General features: G+C 40.5%; 1 long non-coding RNA gene across 1 annotated transcript in view; it reads right to left on the bottom strand.

The window, feature by feature from the left end:
- LOC149119203 (uncharacterized) overlaps nucleotides 1-17300 on the bottom strand; it is a 33880-nt gene extending 16580 nt beyond the window's left edge. The window contains exon 1 of the long non-coding RNA XR_016228613.1: nucleotides 17160-17300. This is a non-coding gene — a long non-coding RNA (uncharacterized LOC149119203). The remainder of the gene's footprint in view (nucleotides 1-17159) is intronic.
- Nucleotides 17301-20073: the final 2773 nt, after the last annotated feature.

Genomic DNA, 20073 nt, shown 5'->3' on the forward strand with positions numbered 1-20073 from the left:
TTACACTACAGGCAGTTCCATTTTCCTAACGCTTTTACTCTTAATTGAGAGTGCTATAGCTTTCATCTCAGAAGCATCTAGTACTCAAATATATAATGATAAAAAGTACATAATATGCAAAGCCAGGCTTACTGTACCTCTGGCATGCCACGCTGTGACTGGAAAAGATAACAAATGGCAGAGATAATGAAAAATGAGATTTCAACAGAAACTTTTATGTTGTTAAAAGCAGCTAGTTATCACCATTCATTATGAAAGTATAGGATAGGATATCTTCATCCTGATTTCTAGTTTAACTGTCTCCTAATTCACATTTCAACATTTTTTACCTCGAAAAAAATTTTAAGGTATACAACCTTTCTGCATTCCATATATACAATTTCAGGAAACACTGATTTTAAACATCTATTGTTTAAACATCTCCTATTGTTCACTTTCTTCTTTAAATATTTCTTTATACTAGAAAGTCAGGTCCAGCAAGAGAGGGAAAGGGACAGGTGGAAAAAGAAAGGGAGAGAGAGAAATGGAGACGAAAATGTTTCATTCACTGATAAACTCTCCAGATGGCTGCAATGGCCGAGGGGGCCAAACCAAAGCCAGGAGGCTGAAGCTTCTTCCTGGTGCCCCAAAAGGGGAACAGGAGCTCAAACACTTGGGCCATTTGCCTCTTCTTTTCCAAGGACATTATCAGGGAACTGGATTGAAAATGAAGCAGCTTGGACATACCTGGAACCCATGTGGAATGCCTGAATTCCAAGGAATGCCTTACCTGGCATGCCCCACTAACGGCCCCTACTCTTCACTCAGCTTTTAAAAAATACTTAATCATGTATTTATTAATGTATTTGAAAGGCAGAACGACAGAATCCACTGGTTTACTCCCTCAAATATGCTACAGCAGCCAAGCCTGAGCCAGGCTACATTTAGGAGCTAGGATCTACATCGTATTCTGCCACGTTTTTGGCAGAAGCCCAGGAAGTCAGACGATCTTCTGATGCCATCGGTGGCACATCAGTAGGAAGCTGGATCAGAAACAAGGCAGCAGGGACTTGATCTGGCCCCCTCTGATATGGGATGATGTCATGGCAAACAGTGGCTTAATACAGTGCCCACAAGGCTGTTCTGGCCCCTCGGGCGTTTTCTTGTGTCACAGATGCCTTTTGGCTTAAACTTGTTGTCTGTAATACGTGCTATTAGTAATATTTTAATGGAATATTGTCACTTTAAAAATGATTTCATATGCAGTATACAGTCACACCAAAGACAAGAAGAGGGAATTAGAAATCTAAAAAATATTGTTGTGAAGCTACAGGATACTATTAAAATACCCCACAATCGGGTTCTAGGAGTTCCTGAAGGCATGGAGAGAGAGAAAGGGTTACAAGGCATTTTTAGTGAGATACTAGCAGAAAACGTCCCGGGTTTGGAGAAGGACAGAGACATCCAAGTACAGGAAACACACAGAACTCCCAATAAACAAGACCAGAAGAGATCCTCACCAGGACATGTTGTAATCAAACTCTCCAGGTGAAATGGGAAGAAAAGATTCTAAAATGTGCAAGAGAGAAGTGTCAGATTACTCTCAGAGGATCTCCAATTAGACTCACAGCAGATGTCTCATCAGAACCCTTTCAGAAACAGCAGACTTCATCAGAAACATCAGAACCCCTACAGGCTAGCAGGGAATGCCGAGATATAGCCCACATACTGAGAAAAATAAAACCGCCTTACCAGAATATTATATCCTGCAAAGCTCTCATGTGCGAAAGAAGGTGAAATAAAGAAATATCATAGCAAACAGAAATAGCAAGAATTTGTCACGATTCGTCCAACCCTACAGAAGATGCTTACAGGTGTGTTACACACAGAAACACAGAAACCCAGTCATCAATACGAAGGTAAAGGAAGAATCTCTCAATAATAGACCACAGGAGGGCCAAAGCATAGATTAGAAATATCTTTGGAAAAATGGCAGGGCAAAGTCACTACTTATCAATAGTCACATTGAATAGTTCATGCCTCAACTCTCCAATTAAAAGGCACAAATGGCTGAGTGGGTTAAAAAACAAAACCCATCTATTTGCTCCTTACAAGAAACCCATCTCTCCGACAAAGGTGCATGCAGACTGAAAGTGAAAGGTGGGGAAAAAGATATTCCCTGCTAACAGAAACCAAAAGAGAACTGGCGTAGCCATCTTCATATCAGAAAAAAATAGGCTTTAAAACAAACTCTGTCAAGAGAGACAAAGGGGGCACTATATCATGATTAATGGATCAATTCTCAGGAAGATGTAACTATTATAAATGTATATGCACATAATTGCAAGGCACTTGGATATTTAAAAGATATGTTAAGGGACTTAAAGGGAGACTTAGATTCCAATACAATAGTATTGGGGGACTTCATACTCCACTTTCAGCAATGGACAGATCACCCAGACAGAAAATCAACAAGGAAACAGCAGATTTAATCGACCCTACAGACCAAATGGATCCAACAGATATCTACAGAACTTTTCATCCCACACTTGAAGAGCACACATTCTTCTCAGCAGTGCATGGAACTTTCTCTAGGACTGACCACATAGTAGGCCATAAAGCAAGTCTCAGCAAATTCAAAAGAATCAAAATCACACCATGCATCTTCTCAGACCACCACAGAATGAGCTGGAAATTAGCAACTCAGGAATCCCTAGAGCATATGCAAACACATGGAGACTAAACAACATGTTTCTGAGTTAAGAGTGGGCCACAGAAGAAATCAAAAGAGAAACCAAAACTTTCTGGGAGCAAATGAAGGTAACAACCCAACATATCAGAACTTATGGGATACAGCAAATGCAGTGTTGAGAGGAAAGTTGACAGCACTAGTGCCTACATCAAGAAATTGGAAAGACACCAAAGAAATGAGCTATCAGTGCATCTCAAGGATCTAGAAAAAATACAGCAAACCAAACCCAAAGCTAGTACAAGAGAAATAATTAAAAGTAGAGAAGAAATCAACAGAATTGAATCTAAAAAAATTAGCAAAGCTCAGCAAAACAAACAGCTGTTTTTTTTTTTTTTTTGACAGACAGTAAGAGAGAGAGGGAAAGAAAGGTTTTCTTCTGTTAGTTTACTCCCCAAATGGCAGCTATAGCCAGTGCTGTGCCAATCCGAAGCCAGGAGCCAGGTACTTCTTCCTGGTCTCCCATGCAATGCAGGTGCCCGAGCATTTGTGCCATCCTCCACTGCCTCCCCGGGCAAAAGCAGAGAGCTGGACTGGAAGAGGAGCAACCAGGACTAGAACCTGGTGCCCCTATGTGATGCCGGCACCACAGGCAGAGGATTAACAAAGTAAGCCACGGCACTGGCCCCCGAGAAATGGCTTTTTGAAAAAATAAACAAAATTGATACACCAGCAGCCCAAATAACTAAAAAAAGAAGAGAGAAGAGTCAAATCAATATAATCAGAGGTGAAAAGGAAATGTTAACAACAGACACCACAGAAATAAAAGAGAATCATCAGAAATTACTACAGGACTTGTATGCCAGCAAATTGGGAAATCTATCAGAAATGGATTGATTCCTGGTCACCTGCATCCTACCTAAATTGAACCATGAAGACACAGAAAACCTAAACAGACCCATAACTGAGACAGAAATTGAATCAGTAATAAAGCCCCTCCCAACAAAGAAAAAAGCCCAGGACCGGATGGATTCATTGCTGAATTTTATCAGACATTTACAGAAGAACTACTCCAATTCTTCTCAAACTATTCAGAACAACTGAAGGAGAGAGAGTCCTCACAAATTCCTTCTGTGAAGCCAGCATCATCTTGATTCCTAAACCTGAAAAAGATGCAGCAGAGAAAGAGAATTACAGACAAGTTTCCCTGATGAATATAGACACAAGAATCCTCAATAAAATTCTGGCCAATAGAATGCAACAACACATCAGAAAGATCACCCACTCAGACCAAGTGGGATTTATGCCTCGTAGGCAGGATGGTTCACCATTCGCAAAACAATCAATGTGATACACCACCTAAACAAACTGCAGAATAAAAACCATATGAATATCTCAATAGAGGCAGAGTAAGCATTTGATAAATGACAACACCCTTTCATGATGAAAACTTCAAGCAAATTGGCGATAGAAGGAACATTCCTCAACACAATCAAGGCAGTTTATCAAAAAACCCACGGAGAGCATCTATTGAATGGGGAAACGTTGGAAGCATTTCCTGTGAGAACCGGTACCAGGCAGGAATGCCTTCTCCCCACTGCTATTCAATATACTACTGGAAGTTTTAGCCAGAGCCATTAGGCTAGAAAAGGAAATCAGAGATACAAATATGGAAGGAAGAAGATGAACTACCCCTCTTTGCAGATGATATGCTTCTTTATTTAGGGGATGCTGAGGACTCTACTCAGAGACCGCTGGAACTCAGAGAAGAGTTTTGAAATGTAGCAGAATTAAAATCAATGCACAAAAAATCAACAACCTTCGTATACACATTCAATGCCACGGCTGAGAAAGAACTTCGAGATCAATTCCATTCACAACATCTACAAGAACAATCAAACTCCTTAGAATAAACTTAACCAAGGCTGCCAAGGATCTCTAGGATGAGAATTACAAAATCTTAAAGAAAGAAATAGAAGAGGATATCGAAAAAATGGAAAAATCTTCCATGCTCATGGGTTGGAAGAATCAATATCATCAAAATGTCCTTTCTCCCACATGCAATTTGTAGATTCAATGCGATACCAATCAAAATACCAAAGACATTCTTCTCAGATCTCGGAAAAATGATGTGGAAATTCATATGGAGGCACAGGAGACCTCAAATAGCAAAAGCAATACTGTACAACAAAAACAGAGCCGGAGACATCACAATACCAGATTTCAGGACATACTACAGGGCAGTTATAATCAAAACAGCATGGTACTGCTACAGAAACAGATGGACAGGCCATGGACAGAATAGAAATACCAGAAATCAACCCAAACATCTACCGCCGACTTATATTTGATCAAGGATCTAAAACCAATTCCTGGAACAAGGACAGTCTATTCAATAAATGGTGCTGGAAAACAAGAATCATGAAGCAAGACCTCTACCTTACACCTTACACAAAAATCCACTCAATATGGATGAAAGATCTAAGCCTATGATCCGACATCATCAAATTATTAGAGAACATCCAAGGTACCATGCAAGATGTAGGCATAGGCAAAGGCTTCCTGGAAAAGACCCCAGAGGCACAGGCAGTCAAAGCCAAAATTAACAATTGGGATTACATCAAATTGGCAAGTTTCCCTACTTGAAAAGGAAAAGTAAGGAAAGTGAAGAGGCAACCGACCCAATGGGAATAATATTTGCAAATTATGCAACTGATAAAAGATTAATAACCAGATTCTACAAAGAGATCAAGAAACTCTACAACAAGGAAACAAACACCCACCTAAGAGATGGAGCATTGACCTAAATAGCCAGTTTTCATCCAGGCCCAGCTGTTGCTGGGACATGAGGAATAAACTAGCAATGAAAAAATGTGTGTGCTTCTGTATGCACATTCACCTGCATTCTTCTCTGTTGGCCAGCCGTATAAACAAATGCAATGAAAGTTCAGAAAATGGCATACCTTAAAAATAAATAAACTATGGAAAAGCACTTAGAAGACTGAAACTAGCAAAGACATATAGCATCGTTCCAACTATAAAAAATCAGTATTGGGGAACTGTCAGTACCCTCAAATATGATCTAGTGAGTGATCAACCACAGTAAAACTTCCAACATGTTGTATGAAAGAATTTACAATTTGTTTTATGGTACTAAGCGTTACTCAACTAATATAAAGTATTATTGGTCACATTTATTTCCCTAAACATTAGAAAATTATGTGTCTCATGATTGTTTCTTACTGCTTGCTTGTTCGCTGCTGAATAAACCTAGAACACAGCATAGAAAAATTCAGTGGTATACATATATATGTGCTTTTTGAGAATAAAAAAAGTTGTTCTTATGAACATACTAGTTAAGTAAGATATAATCGCATTCTTTCTCATATCATGAAAAAGATGCCACTATGAATTTTGGAATATTTCCTAAAAAGCCTTCTTTTCTTTAAAGATTTATTTATTGAAAAGATAGGGAGGGAAAGAGAGAGAGAATGAGAGAGAGAGGGAAAGAGAGAGAGAATGAGAGAGAGAGAGAGAGAGAGAGAGAGAGAGAGAGAGGAGGGAAGTTTTTCATCTGCCAGTTCATGCCCCAAATAGCCATAACGCCCAAAGTTGAGCTGAACCAAAGCCAGGGGCCTCTTCTGGGTCTCTTACATGAGTTCAGATGCCCAAGGATTTGGGCCATCCTCCACTACTTTCCCACATGCAACAGCAGAGAGCTGGAATGGATGTGGGCAGCTGAGACTGCACCTGGACACATACGCGATGCCAAGGCTGCAGGTTGGGGCTTTCACCTGCTGCACTACACCGCTGGTCCCAAAATAGCCTTCTTTTACTTGTTGTCCAGATAAACAGGAGAAGACATTTTGAGACAACTAGTTCAATGTGGTTCTTGGCAGTGGAGGCTATGAATAAGAGCAACTTGCTGACGCTGAGCTAATGACAATTTTCATTTCTCACCAGTTATGGATTAGTGTCTTAAGTGTCCAGATTGCCAGAAGGCTCACATGCAGTGATATCAATACCTCTAGAAACTCCTGCAAATAACAGTCTCCCAAGCTACATCTTGCTCATCTTCCTCAACTTCTGTTTACTCTGCTCTTCCCTTTAAAATTACTGTCCCGACACAATGGGCAATCTCCGGGAGAACATATTTGGACTTATTTTCACTGTGCCTATTTCCACTGCTCTGCCCAACGTAATTACTCTGACTCAGCATTCAAAGGTCACCGCTGAAAGAAAAATGATAAGGGACACCTACCTTTTTTTTAAAAAATTATTACTAAGGCACCTAGCTTCATCATTCCCATCTCTTTCTGGATCCAAATGGCTGTGGAATCGGGCCTGTAACCTCTCTTCTTTATGATGCAGAAGCACATTTTGATCATGGTCGTAGTATCACCATGTGCAACGAGGTTCAGTCACTGTTTTCTTCTCTGCCATGGGATACCTGTCACTCGGACCTGGGAAGTCACCATGGCTTTCCCAGTCGGGAACCTGCCCGACAGATTTCATGAAAGCAAGTTCCTGACATTCAGCATGATGGTGCATGTCTGAGTCACTTTCCTGCCTGTGTACCACAGGGCCAAGGGGAGGGTCAGGGTGATTCAGGACATCTTTTCAATTTTGGCCTCCAGTTCCGGGCTACTTTACTCATTAAATCTCCAAGTGATACATTATTATTGTAAAAGCAGATAGGAAACATGTGTGCTTTGTGCTGGGATGACTTGTGATTTCATAAAACAAACCCACACAATTTTTGCAGTCAGGTATTACAAGATGTCATGTGTTTCTGAACCCTGAATCTATTTCATTGAGATTTTCCCCAAGGAAGCTTTATACTTTTAATATGCTGAATGTAGCATGTGTTGATGGTGGTACAATATGTTTATTTATAATTTTCCTAAGGATAATTCTGTGAATTTCCTTTAATGTGGTCTTTATAATTGGCCCACCATATGGCATATTACAAATTTTCCTCAATGTGTGCCATAAGGTATTGAATTTATAGTTTAACTTGAAGGAAAACTAATCAATGTTCAATAGTGAATTTTCAAACTCACAGACAGATACACCTTTCCAATTACCCTTCTATCATCATCTTTTCTCAACATTACACATTTGTACCTTATTTTATATACAACATACATACGATTTATGGCTTTATGCTTATTTTTATATTGCATATACACACACATACAATGCATTTCTTATCATGTTTTTGCTTACCCATTTGTAGGATGTCTTGTATTCTGAAGGAACTGTTAGTTCCTATATTTGATAATGGAGTATCTTGGACTATCAAGATATGTGATCTCTATCTTCTCTGTCTCCTCCTTTATCTCTTGTATTCCCTCTTTAATTTATATTGCTAATTCAATGCCTGACTGCAGTGTGGAGAATGGGCTTCCTTCTGTTACATGCTTTTATACATGGGAAAGCTGCTGATTATTTTACCATCACAGATGGGACAAGCTTTCCATTTTGAGGCTACATGCTTTATCAAATTAAAACATTTCCTTCCATTACAAATATGTAGCAAGTTTAAAGAGATATGTTCAAAGCAGGACCAGGGACGTGGTCGGGAAGTTTAAATCACCACACACAATGTCAGCATCCCATAATGGAATACAGCTTGAGTCCCAGATCCCCTGCTTCTAATCCAGCTCCCTGCTCATATACCTGGGAAAGCAATGTAGTAGGGTCCAAGTACTTTTACCCCTGCTACCTATGTGAGAAATCTGGATAGAGTTTCTGGATCGATCCCGGCTCCTGCTTGGACCAGCCCTATCTACTGTGACCACTGGGGGAGTAAACCAGAGAACCTGTCCGTCTCCATCTCTGCTTTTGCAGTAAGTTAATATATAAATCTTTTTTCATTTTTATTTTTTTAACTTTTATTTAATGAATATAAATTTCCAAAGTACAGCTTATGGATTACAATGGCTTCCCACCCATAAAGTCCCTCCCACCCGCAACCCTCCCCTTTCCCACTCCCTCTCCCCTTCCATTCACATCAGGATTCACCCTCGATCCTCTTATATACAGAAGATCAGTTTAGCATACATTAAGTAAAGATTTCAACAGTTTGCTCCCACACAGAAACATAAAGTGAAAAATACTGTTTGAGTACTAGTTATAGCATTAAATCTCAATGCACAGCACACTAAGGACAGAGATCCTACATGAGGAGTAAGTGCACAGTGATTCCTCTTGTTGACTTAACAACTTGATACTCTTGTTTATGGCATCAGTAATCACCCTAGGCTCTTGTCATGAGCTGCCAAGGCTATGGAAGCCCCCTGAGTTCACCGACTCTGATCATATTTAGACAAGGCCATGGTCAAAGTAGATGTTCTCTCCTCCCTTCAGAGAAAGGTACCTCCTTCACATTTTATCAAGTTAAGTCTTAGCATTCATTGAAGTGATTATTTTCATTTTACCTTGTACTTTTAAAGGTTTATTTATAATGTTACACATTTATTGACAGTAAAACAATTGCTTATCATATGCTGTTCCAAGTGTTTTTTGACTATCTGTGGATTTGGGAATTTTGCATCTCTTTTATCTGAATTCACCTATTCTTGTCCCTTTGTAGTGCCATCCTTGTTTGGTGTTTAATTACCCATGTTTCCTAATTAGAGAGAAGTAGGAAATGGATGTCTAGATGAATGGATGGATGGGCATTTTGAGTGTAAAACAAGATAGGAGGAATTTATACTATGACAATGGAGGGAATGATGAAGGGAGAGACAATGGGCACAGGGATAAAATGGAGAAATAGAGAGACTAGCCAGCTAAACAAATGGGGACACTGAATGAATGTATAGACAAGACACCAAAGGGGAAAAAAAGACAAATAAAGAAGTGGGTAGTACAACTACATATTCTTTCATATTCTTTGTTATTCCATATCTTCTCTAATAAAACTTGCTGTAAATTTTGAACAATACAAACTGTGTTCCTCATAAAAGACCTAAGTAAACCTCATAATTTACAAATAGAGTTTCCAAAAAGTAGATGGGCCCCACCCAGGTCAGCAAGCTCAAAATACACTCAACATGTTTCAGGATTTTAAGATGGATCTAAATGAACCAAAAAAGTACTGAAACCATGATCAGTGGTCTTTATATGAAGATAATCTTGCCGATAAATTAGCATAATTTCTTCCCTATGTGAGGAAAATAAAAATAAAATATGCACCACTCTTCAGAGAAAATATTATATCTATATGTATTGTGAATGTAATTGAGAATATCAATAACTCTTACAGAAAACAGTTTATTTGAATCAGTAAAGTTTTTTTTTTTTGCATTAGCTTTCCTTAACACTCATATATTGGCAATGGAAATTCAGACATTTGTGACCCCAAAGTATCTGTGTTCATGCAATCATGCCAAATCAGAATTGAAAACCTGGGGCTAGCACTGTGGTGAAGCCACCCCTTTCACCACTGGATCCCATATGGGCAGCGGTTCATGTCCCAGATTCTCTAGTTCCAATTCAGCTCCCGGATAATGGCCTGGGGAAAAGTAGTAGAAGTTGGCCCAAGTGCCTGTGACCCAACTACCCTCATGGGAGACTAGGAAGAAGCTACTGGCTGCTCCTGGTTTTGGCCTGGTACCAGCCACCGGCTGATGCATCTATCAGAGAAGTGAGACAGTGGATGGTAGATTCTCTCTCTTTCTCTCCCTCTCCCTATCTATCTCTATGGCTCTAACTCAAACTTTCAAATCAATCAATCAATCAATCCTTTTGTTGCCTTCCTTCTCTACAATACGAGACTGACACTCCCTCGCATGATGAGTAAAACATATAAGCTAGTGTTAATTTACTGTGGTTATTTTCATGTTAGGTGATGAGAGGCTTGTTCCATTTGCCCTAGGATTTAAATCACAAGCTGAGAAACTTTCATGAAGGACAGATATAAAATATTTCAGGCAAGACAGTGCACACAATCTCTGTTGTGACTATACATACATGTCTGCGTTGTACTGTGAAAGGAACTCTAAGCAAAATGTGAATAATTCTGCATGGATGTTTCCCAGTTTTCTCTAATTCATACTGAATAGCTATGTTCTAAAGCACAACACTTGATGTCATTAGATGAAAATCACAGGATTCAACATCCCTTACGGTATCACCTATCCTTACACAATGATTACTTGAGTTGCAATTAAAAACACTACTAATAGAAATGGGGTAATCACAATCATCTGTACGAAGAATTCTGTAAATGACAAATGTCCATCCATGTCAGCCTTTATGTGTCAGGTACTAGACAGCACTTTCAACATGTTTGTGTAGGCAGGCTCCTATCCAATGTTTCAACAGTTTCGAACTGGAAAGATGGTGTCTTCTGGAACCGAACTAAACTGCCTCTCCTGTTCTAGTTCCAGTGCTTCTACCACATCTGTCTTGCCCTGGGCTAATTGTGGATCATATTACAGCACTCCTATTCTCCTCTCCTTATCCACTTGGTATTGTTCATCCCAATATCTTGTTTCTGATCCTGCCTAGACCATCTTCCCAGCCCCGCCCTCCTCTCTCTCACTCTATATATAGCAGTAGAAGACAGCCAGGACCTTGGGTCCCTGCACCCAAGGTGGGAGTCCTGGAAGAAGCTCCTGGCTCCTGGCTCCAGGCTTCCTTTGGCCGTTGCAGCCAGCTGGGGAGTGAAGCAGCAGATGCAAGACCTCTCACTACCACTTTTGCTGCTCTCCCTTCCTGATACATCCTTTCATTGCTTAGACAGTTGGCATAATTCTACGAATCCTTTAAAACCTGCCATCTGTTACATTCCGGAATTTTCCTTATAAAACTTCCCCTCTGCACAACACTTCTAGAAGTAAGCCATTATAGGTAGATTACCAAATTAACGCCTGAAAAGTAAAACCTTAGAATTAGTAAAAGGAAATGTAGGAAAACATCTTTATCTCCTTGTTAAGGAAACATCTGATATAAGATACAGAAACAATTGAATGCCTTGGAATAAATGTAACCAAGAATGTCAAATACTCCTACAATAAAATTACAAACTATTAAATAGAAGACATACACCAAAAAATGGAAAAATCGTCTCTGTTCATCGCGGATTAGAGGAGGTAATATCATCAAAGTTTTCAGAATACCCAAAGCAACTTAAGAGTCTTAGTGTGATCTCAATCAAAATACCAGTGGCATTCTTCTCAGACCTAGAAGAAAAAATGACTCTAAAATTAAAATGGAAACATAAGACCTCAGATAGCTAAAGCAATCTTATATACAAAAACAAAGCCAGACGCATCATAAAATCAGATTTCAAGGCTTCCACAGGGCACTTAAGATCAAAACAGACTGGTAATGGCATACAAGCAAAAAACACAAAATAGACGTGTGGGCAGTGGGACAATCAATCAATCCACACATCTACAAACAACTTATTTTTTTAACTTTTTTTAATGAATATAAATTTCCAAAGTACATCTTATGGATTACAATGGCACAACTTATATTTTTATGATTTTATTTATTTATTTATTTGAGAGGTGGAGTTACACACAGAGAGAGTAAGAAGCAGTGAGAAAGGTCATTCTTCCACTGCTTCCCTGGTTAATGGCTACAATGGCTGTAGCTTAACTGATACAGACACAGATCAGTTGGGCTTTCTGCCACTGCCTTCCCAGGCCATAAGCAGACAGCTGGATCAGAAGAGGAGCAGCCACGACACAAATTGGTGCCAACATGGGATTCAGGCACCACAGCCAGAGGTCTAACCTATTATACCACAGCCCAGGCTTCACCAATTATCTTTTTTTTTTTTTTGACAGGCAGAGTGGACAGTAAGAGAGAGAGAGAGACAGAAACTGAAATCAGTCCCTAGATCAAGGACCATCTCTTCAACAAACGGTGCTAGGAAAATGTGATCTTCACATGCAGAAGTATGAAACAAGACCCCTACCTTACACCTTACACAAAAACCCACACAAATTGCACCAAGGTCCAGAATCTATGAACTGATACCACTGAATTAATAGAGAACAGTGGGGAAACTCTGAAAGACAAACATTGGCATAGGCAATGACTTCTTGGAAAATAACCCAAAAGCACAGCCAATCAAAGCCCAAATTCACAAATGGGATTGCAAAAAACGATGCATCTGGACTGCAAGAGAAATACTTAGCAAAGTGAAGCGGAAACCAACAGAATGGGAGAAAATATTTGCAACCACATAAATGATAAAGGATTACTATCCAGAATCTATTAAGACCTCAAGAAAGTCAACAACCACAAAACAAACAACCTAGTTATGAAATGGACAAAGGATTAAACAGGCATTTTTCTGAAGAGCAAATCCAAATGGCTATCAGACACTTGAAAAACTGACCAGGATCACTAGCCTTCAAGAAATACAAATCAAAACCACAAGGAGGTTTTGCCTAACACCAATGAGAACAGCTCTCATATATAAATCAACAAATAAGAAATGCTGGCAAAGACATGGGGGGGAAATTACCTTAATCCACTGTGAGTGGAAATGTAAACTGGTGCAGCAACTGTGAAGACAATATGGAGATACAGCAGAAGTATGAAAATAGGGACCGGCGCTGTGGCACAGTGGTTTAAAGTCCTGGCCTGAAGCACTGTCATCCTACATGGGCACCTGTTCTAGTCCTGCTGCGGCCAACTGGAGAGTGAACCAGTGCATGGAAGTCCTCTCTCTCTCTCTCTCTCTCTCTCTCTCTCTCTCTCTCTCTCTCTCTCTTTCTCTCTCTTTCAAATAAATAAATCTTTAGAAAAAAAGAAGTATGAAAATAGATCAAATGATCCAATACCTGGGAATTTGCCCAAACAAAACAGCTTCAGCATATGAAGGAGTGATTGTACTCTAATGTTTATTGCAGCCCAATTCACAATACCAAAGACATACATTCAAGTCAAATGTTCATCAACTGAGGACAGGTAGAGAAATACTATGGAATACTACTCAATGATTAAAAAAAATGAAACCCTGTCTCTAGCGATTAAATGGATGCAAGTAGACCATTACACTTAGTGAAAAAAAAGCTAGATACACGAAGAACAAAAGTATGTTTTCCTTGATCTATGGTAACTAACAGAGTACCTAATATTAAAACACACACGATTGAAATCGACGTTTTGCTATTTGACGATCGTTTATAGCTTTAGTTTCTATTGTTGAAGAAAAGTGTTTTGTATCATTGTTTTTACTATTGTTTCCTACTCTTTTTGAATGCTTAATCTTAAGAGTCTGAAGTAATCTGAACACAGATCCTTTTAAAAACTAAGAATGAGAAAAGGTGATAGAGAAGGGAAAATGTTGGAAGTGTGGGAGCATGGGATTATGGGTTCAAGGGCGCAACGGGGGCAGGTTGGAAAATATCACTGTGTTCCTAAATATATGTATATGAAATTTGTATTTCATGGGAAATTTGTATTTCAAATTTAGACAAATTGAACTTAAACAACTTTAAACTAGGTTACTATAAAGACAATGGAAATGAAATTCTAAAACTAGAAAATGACTTGCAACACATTTATTGACAAGATATCGATGTCCAGAACACATAAAGGAGTATTAAGACTAGATAACCAATTAAAAGATAGAGACTGATGCAATACATGAGGAATGAGACTTCACACACTACTGTGTCCAAAAAACATATGTTTTAAGAATAAAGGCCAGTGCCGCAGCTCACTAGTCTAAGCCTCTGCCTGCGGCACCAGCATCCCATATGGGCGCCGGGTTCTAGTACCAGTTGCTCTTCTTCCAGTCCAGCTCTCTGCTGTGGCCCGGGAAGGCGGTGGAGGATGGCCCAAGTCCTTCAGCCCTGCACCCACATGGCAGACCAGGAGAAAGCACCTGGCTCCTGGCTTCTGACTGGCGCAGCACAAGGGCTGCAACACACCAGCTGTAGCGGCCATTTGGGGGTAAACTAACAGAAAAGGAAGACATTTCTCTCTCTCTCTCGCACGCTCTCTCTCTCTCTCTCTCTTTCACTGTCTAACTCTGCCTGTCCAAAAACACAAAAAGAATAAAGACACACAGAGGAGTCAGATTTGAGGCCATGTTATCAAAAGGGTGGTAAATTTCATTTATATCAGAGTAAATTAAGGTGACCTACAGGGGTGGGCGCCGAGGCGAGGTGAGTGAATCCTCCACCTACAGCTCGGCATCCCATATGGTGCCGGTTCTAGTCCTGGCTGCCCCTCTTCCAATGCAGCTCTCTGCTATGGCCTGGGAAAGCAGTAGAAGATGGCCCAAGTGTTTGGGCTCCTGCACCCACATGGGACACCAGGAAGAGGCTCCCGGCTTCAGATCGGCACAGTTCCGGCCGTGTGGCCATCTGGGGAATGAACCAACAGAAGGAAGACCTTTCTCTGTCTCGCCCTCTCACTGTCTGTAACTCTACCTCTCAAATGAATTGATAAAAATCTTTAAAAAAATCAATAAAGTGACCTATTGTACAACATGGTGGCACTGTTTAACAACAGTGTATTCTAGAGAAACCCGCTGGGAGATTACGTATCAAATTTTATTTTGATAAAACATGTGTATAATACACACCAAAATTAGCTTGATTTTGCCATTCTGCATTCTGGATGTATTTACTAGCTCCATCTTTAACCAACAAATATATTCAATATTTGCTGCTTTGAGACAAAGAATTACATATTTTAAATAATAAAAAGAATCAATTAGGTTAAAATAAAGGTGAAGAGGAAAAACCATTCTAACAGCAGCTCAAAGAAATGGATTGGTGACACTGATTTTCACAAATCATGCATTAGAAATTATAACGGTATAAGTATAAACATTATTGAAATTAGATAAAAATAAAGGAGAAAGTTCTCCAACCTAGAAAAATGCTTATATGTATGCACCTACACAGGGAAGAAATTGCATAAGGCAAAAGCTTACAGAATTACAAGTGAATTTACAGACACATTAATGACAAAAAGTGTAATTAAATAGCACTCCATAAATACAAAAGTAGTGGTGAGGAGTATTTAGCAATGTTTTATCATAGAGTGAAGCTACTTAAATTATATGGAAAGGATACATTAGACCACTCCAAGTATTGGTAATTCACAAGAATAATATACCTGGATATTATTCTCTATACTGACAACACTTCCTACTGAATTTAAATTTATTTACAACCTACAACCTGATTTTCCTCAGAACATTAAAAAAAATCACAATGCATTGTCATGAGCAAGAATGGCACTACCAACCCCTTCAAAAATAAACTTGAAAGAAGCCAAGACCCCTAAACACTTGAATCAGTGAACTAGGTAAAGCACAGCCTGAGACACACATGTGTGTAAAAAAGGGGGAAAACTCTTTCCAGTATAATAACAATAATTCCTAGCAACTTCTTCAAAATTTGCAAAATTACTCTTTGGTAGAAATGGCAATGTTTATTATAAAGTACAACCAAATGGAAAAAAAAAAACAGGAATGGGTCACCTCTGGGTGCAAAGGTGGACAGGAATAGGAAGTCATTTGAACTGACCCAAACTCACTGAGCTACCAGGGTGGTCAATCCATGGGTGCACCTATTCCTACTAGAAGATAGCAGAAAACAATGACTTCACGAATTTTCCCTATCATCCTTTCTACTCAGGTTAATCCTACGAAATCAAACAATCATGCACAAAGCATGGAACTAATTCCAAAACGGATGGGCTCAGAGAAATCAAACAGCAGCATGACTCTGTTAAAGAAATGAAAGAAGATGGCTACGGGATGACACCCATCTGAATTTCTTGTGAAAATTTAATTTCCATTATCAGAAAGAAAAAGGAGGTTCTTTAAGGGCCCATCGGCTCTTTCCCTTAAGAATACCTGAGGAAACTCAGCAGTGTCCCTAAAAAAGGCTAACTGGCTTGGTGTCTCCTGCTGATCCTTTCTGACTCCACATTAGGTCCTGCGAAGTTTCAGGCCTCCTCCATGTAGAGGACCATAACTTGCAGCTAAAATAAAAGTTTTGTTTCCAACTTACTCTGTCTGTGGCTCTGTGTCAACAGGCAGAGAAAAAGGACTGGACCCTTAGGAAGGCTATTCTGCAGGGACTCGGGACAGGAAACTCAGGGGATTCCGATAACCACTACCAGGACAGGAGTGACTGACGGCCCCACAGACAGCAGGTTTTCTCTGCGTCAATCCCCGCTTGCAGTCCTGGTTTTCCTTAGTGACCACCGTGGCCTCGCTGTAGACACGGGCTGATGGTACAAAGCTGCTCATACTGAGCCAACGCCGCTGCTTGCAGGAAGGGGTTTGGGATGACTAGGGTCCTCGGTGTTGGCCCATTCTACACGCCATGGATGGAGCGGGATCCAGGTAGCTGCTGCCCCAGCACAAAACTAGGCTCTGAAACTTATGAAACTGAGCACGGGGAGCCCTGTGGCTCACGTTAGTCATTTCCAGTGTGTTGCCACCGGTTACTCACTCATCCCCATGAGAGGCCCAGCCTCGTGTACTCACCACTTTCCGGCTTCCAAGGGATCCCAAGCTTCTCCTTTGCTCCGCCCCGCGCAGAGGAAGGGCACCAGAAAGGAGAGTTTGAAGCGCTAAGCGCTGTTCAACGTCTATCAGCCAAACCCATGCGCAACTATGGCGTCTTCTCAAAGGGATCCCGCGGAGTCGGAGTACCTATTGGTGCAACTAGCGTGCCTGCTGATTGGACAGTTTGCACGCCCGTTGTGTGCGTATGCCATAGCGAGTGACTCAGCCAATCAAAGCCCTCTCCGTCACAGTGGGGTCACGTGGAGTTGTGCCGGGTGACTGGGGAAGTGAATGTCGAGGTTTGAGGTCTGATTTGAAGCGGCTGCTTTCTGTTTTGTCCCACACCTCTCAAAAGATGGAGGGTGCTCACTTTTCTGTCCGTCCCACTTCGTGCTCCCCTCTTTACCTCATGTGTCTGAGTTCCCGCTAGCAAGTTATGATCTGCAGTTTGCAGTAACCTGCTGAAGGTGCCTTAACAGTCCACTGAACATTCAGTGGCCTTTGGACCATTTTTAGTATTGCTTTCTGCATATGCTCGATCTATTTTTCTGTTAGGTCTTCCTAGTCTTTTCTTAACGTACCGTTTTCACTGATAGATGTTTACATATATTACATAGATTAGACCTTTTTTGGTTCATTCTTTAGATATGTAGTTCCTATTCTGTGTTTTGTCGTTTAGTTTTATTTTCCTATTGTGTTTGTTGCTACATAGTAATTCTGTGAATTTCAGTTATTGCTATTGCATCCAGTAAATTGATTTAGCTGGGTTTGGATTATGTGGAGTTACCTTTCATCCGAAAGTGTGACTCTCAAATATTGTTCCTTAAATGTCGGTCCTTAAAGCGTGTTTCCAAGAGTGCACCACTTCAGTGCAATGTCAGAGGCAACTAGTGAAAAGAGGAGAGCTTGTCTGAGTCCATTCCCAGGGAAAAAGCTTCCAATGATTCTGTATTACTTGGTTGATGTAAGTTGGTTTTAGGCATTCTTGGTCCGAAAAGCAAGTTACTATTTCTTTTTACTCTTCTGTTTATTATTATAGCCAGGTAATACAATTTTTTAAGTACTGTTAAATATTAAATATTTAATCGAAGCATGCAGATTTCTTTCTTAAATATCAAGTGCCCCTCAAGAATGGACCAGAATTTTTTTTAACTTTTATTTAATGAATAAAAATTCCCAAAGTACAGCTTATGGAGTACAATGGCTTTCCTCCCATAACTTCCCTCCTACTGCAACCCTCCCCTTTCCCGCTCCCTCCCCCCTTCCATTGTCATCGATTCATTTTCAATTCTCTTTATATACAGAAGATCAGTTTAGCAAATATTAAGTCTAGATTTCCACAGTTTGCACCCACATAGAAACATGAAGTGGAAAATATCATTTGAGTACTAGTTATAGCATTAAATCACACTGTACAGCACATTAAGACAGAGATCCTACATGAGGAGTAAGTGCACAGTGACTCCTCCTGTTGACTTAACAACTTGACACTCTTTTTTTTTTTTATTTTGTTTTATTTTTTTTTGACAGGCAGAGTGGACAGTGAGAGAGAGAGACAGAGAGAGAAAGGTCTTCCTTTGCCGTTGGTTCACCCTCCAATGGCCGCCGCTGCAGCAGGCGCACCGCGCTGATCCGATGGCAGGAGCCAGGAGCCAGGTGCTTTTCCTGGTCTCCCATGGGGTGCAGGGCCCAAGCACCTGGGCCATCCTCCACTGCACTCCCTGGCCATAGCAGAGAGCTGGCCTGGAAGAGGGGCAACCGGGACAGAATCCAGCGCCCCAACAGGGACTAGAACCCGGTGTGCCGGCGCCGCAAGGTGGAGGATTAGCCTATTGAGCCACGGCGCCGGCTCACAACTTGACACTCTTGTATACGACATCAATAATCACACTAGGCTCTTGTCATGAGTTGCCAAGGCTATGGAAGCCTTTTGAGTTCACCGACTCTGATCCTATTTAGACAAGGTCATAGTCAAAGTGGAAGTTCTATCCTCCCTTCAGAGAAAGGTACCTCCTTCTTTGATGACCTTTTCTTTCCACTGGGATCTCACCTGTGGAGAACTTTCATTTAGGTCATTTTTTCCCCCAGTGTGTCTTGGCTTCCCATGCCTGATATACTCTCATGTGCTTTTCAGCTGGATCCACATGCTTTAAGGGCTGATTCTGAGGCCAGAGCGCTGTTTAGGACATCCGCCATTCTTGAGTCTGCTGTGTATCTCGCTTCCCATGGTGGATCGTTCTCTCCCTTCTTATTCTATCGGTTAGTATTTGCAGACACTAGTCTTGCTTATGTCATCCCTTTGGCTCTTAGTCCTATCATTATGATCAATTGTGAACAGAAATCGATCACTCAGACTAGTGAGATGGCATGGGTACATGCCACCTTGAATTGGAATCCCCTGATATGTTTCTAACTCTACCATTTGGGGCAAGTCAGCTTGAGCATGTCCCAAATTGCACATCTCTTTCCTCTATTATTCCCACTCTTATATTTAGCAGCAATCACTTTTCAGTTAAGTTTCAACACTTAAGAATAACTGTGTATTGATTACAGTATTCAACCTAAAGTAGAACAAACATAAAATATACTAAGTGGGATAACGTATCAAGTTGTTCATCCGCAGTAAGGGCAAGGGCTGATCAAGTCAGCGTTTCTCATAGTGTCCATTTCACTTCAACGGGTTTCCCCTTTGGTGCTCAGTTAGTTGCCGCCGATCAGGGAGACCATAATAAGGTTAAAAAACACAAAATCCACAACTTTCTGTTCTTTCTGAGTTTTGTCAGATATATCATGGCTCTGCCACTACAGCAATATATGTCACCCTACAACCATTCCTTTTCAAAATATGTATTATTCATTCATTTGTTAGTTCAAGAGGCACAGAGATAAAATG

This window comes from Oryctolagus cuniculus, chromosome Y, assembly GCF_051225735.1.
Source record: "Oryctolagus cuniculus isolate XC-2025 breed Fujian yellow rabbit chromosome Y, ASM5122573v1, whole genome shotgun sequence".
Taxonomy (NCBI): domain Eukaryota; kingdom Metazoa; phylum Chordata; class Mammalia; order Lagomorpha; family Leporidae; genus Oryctolagus; species Oryctolagus cuniculus.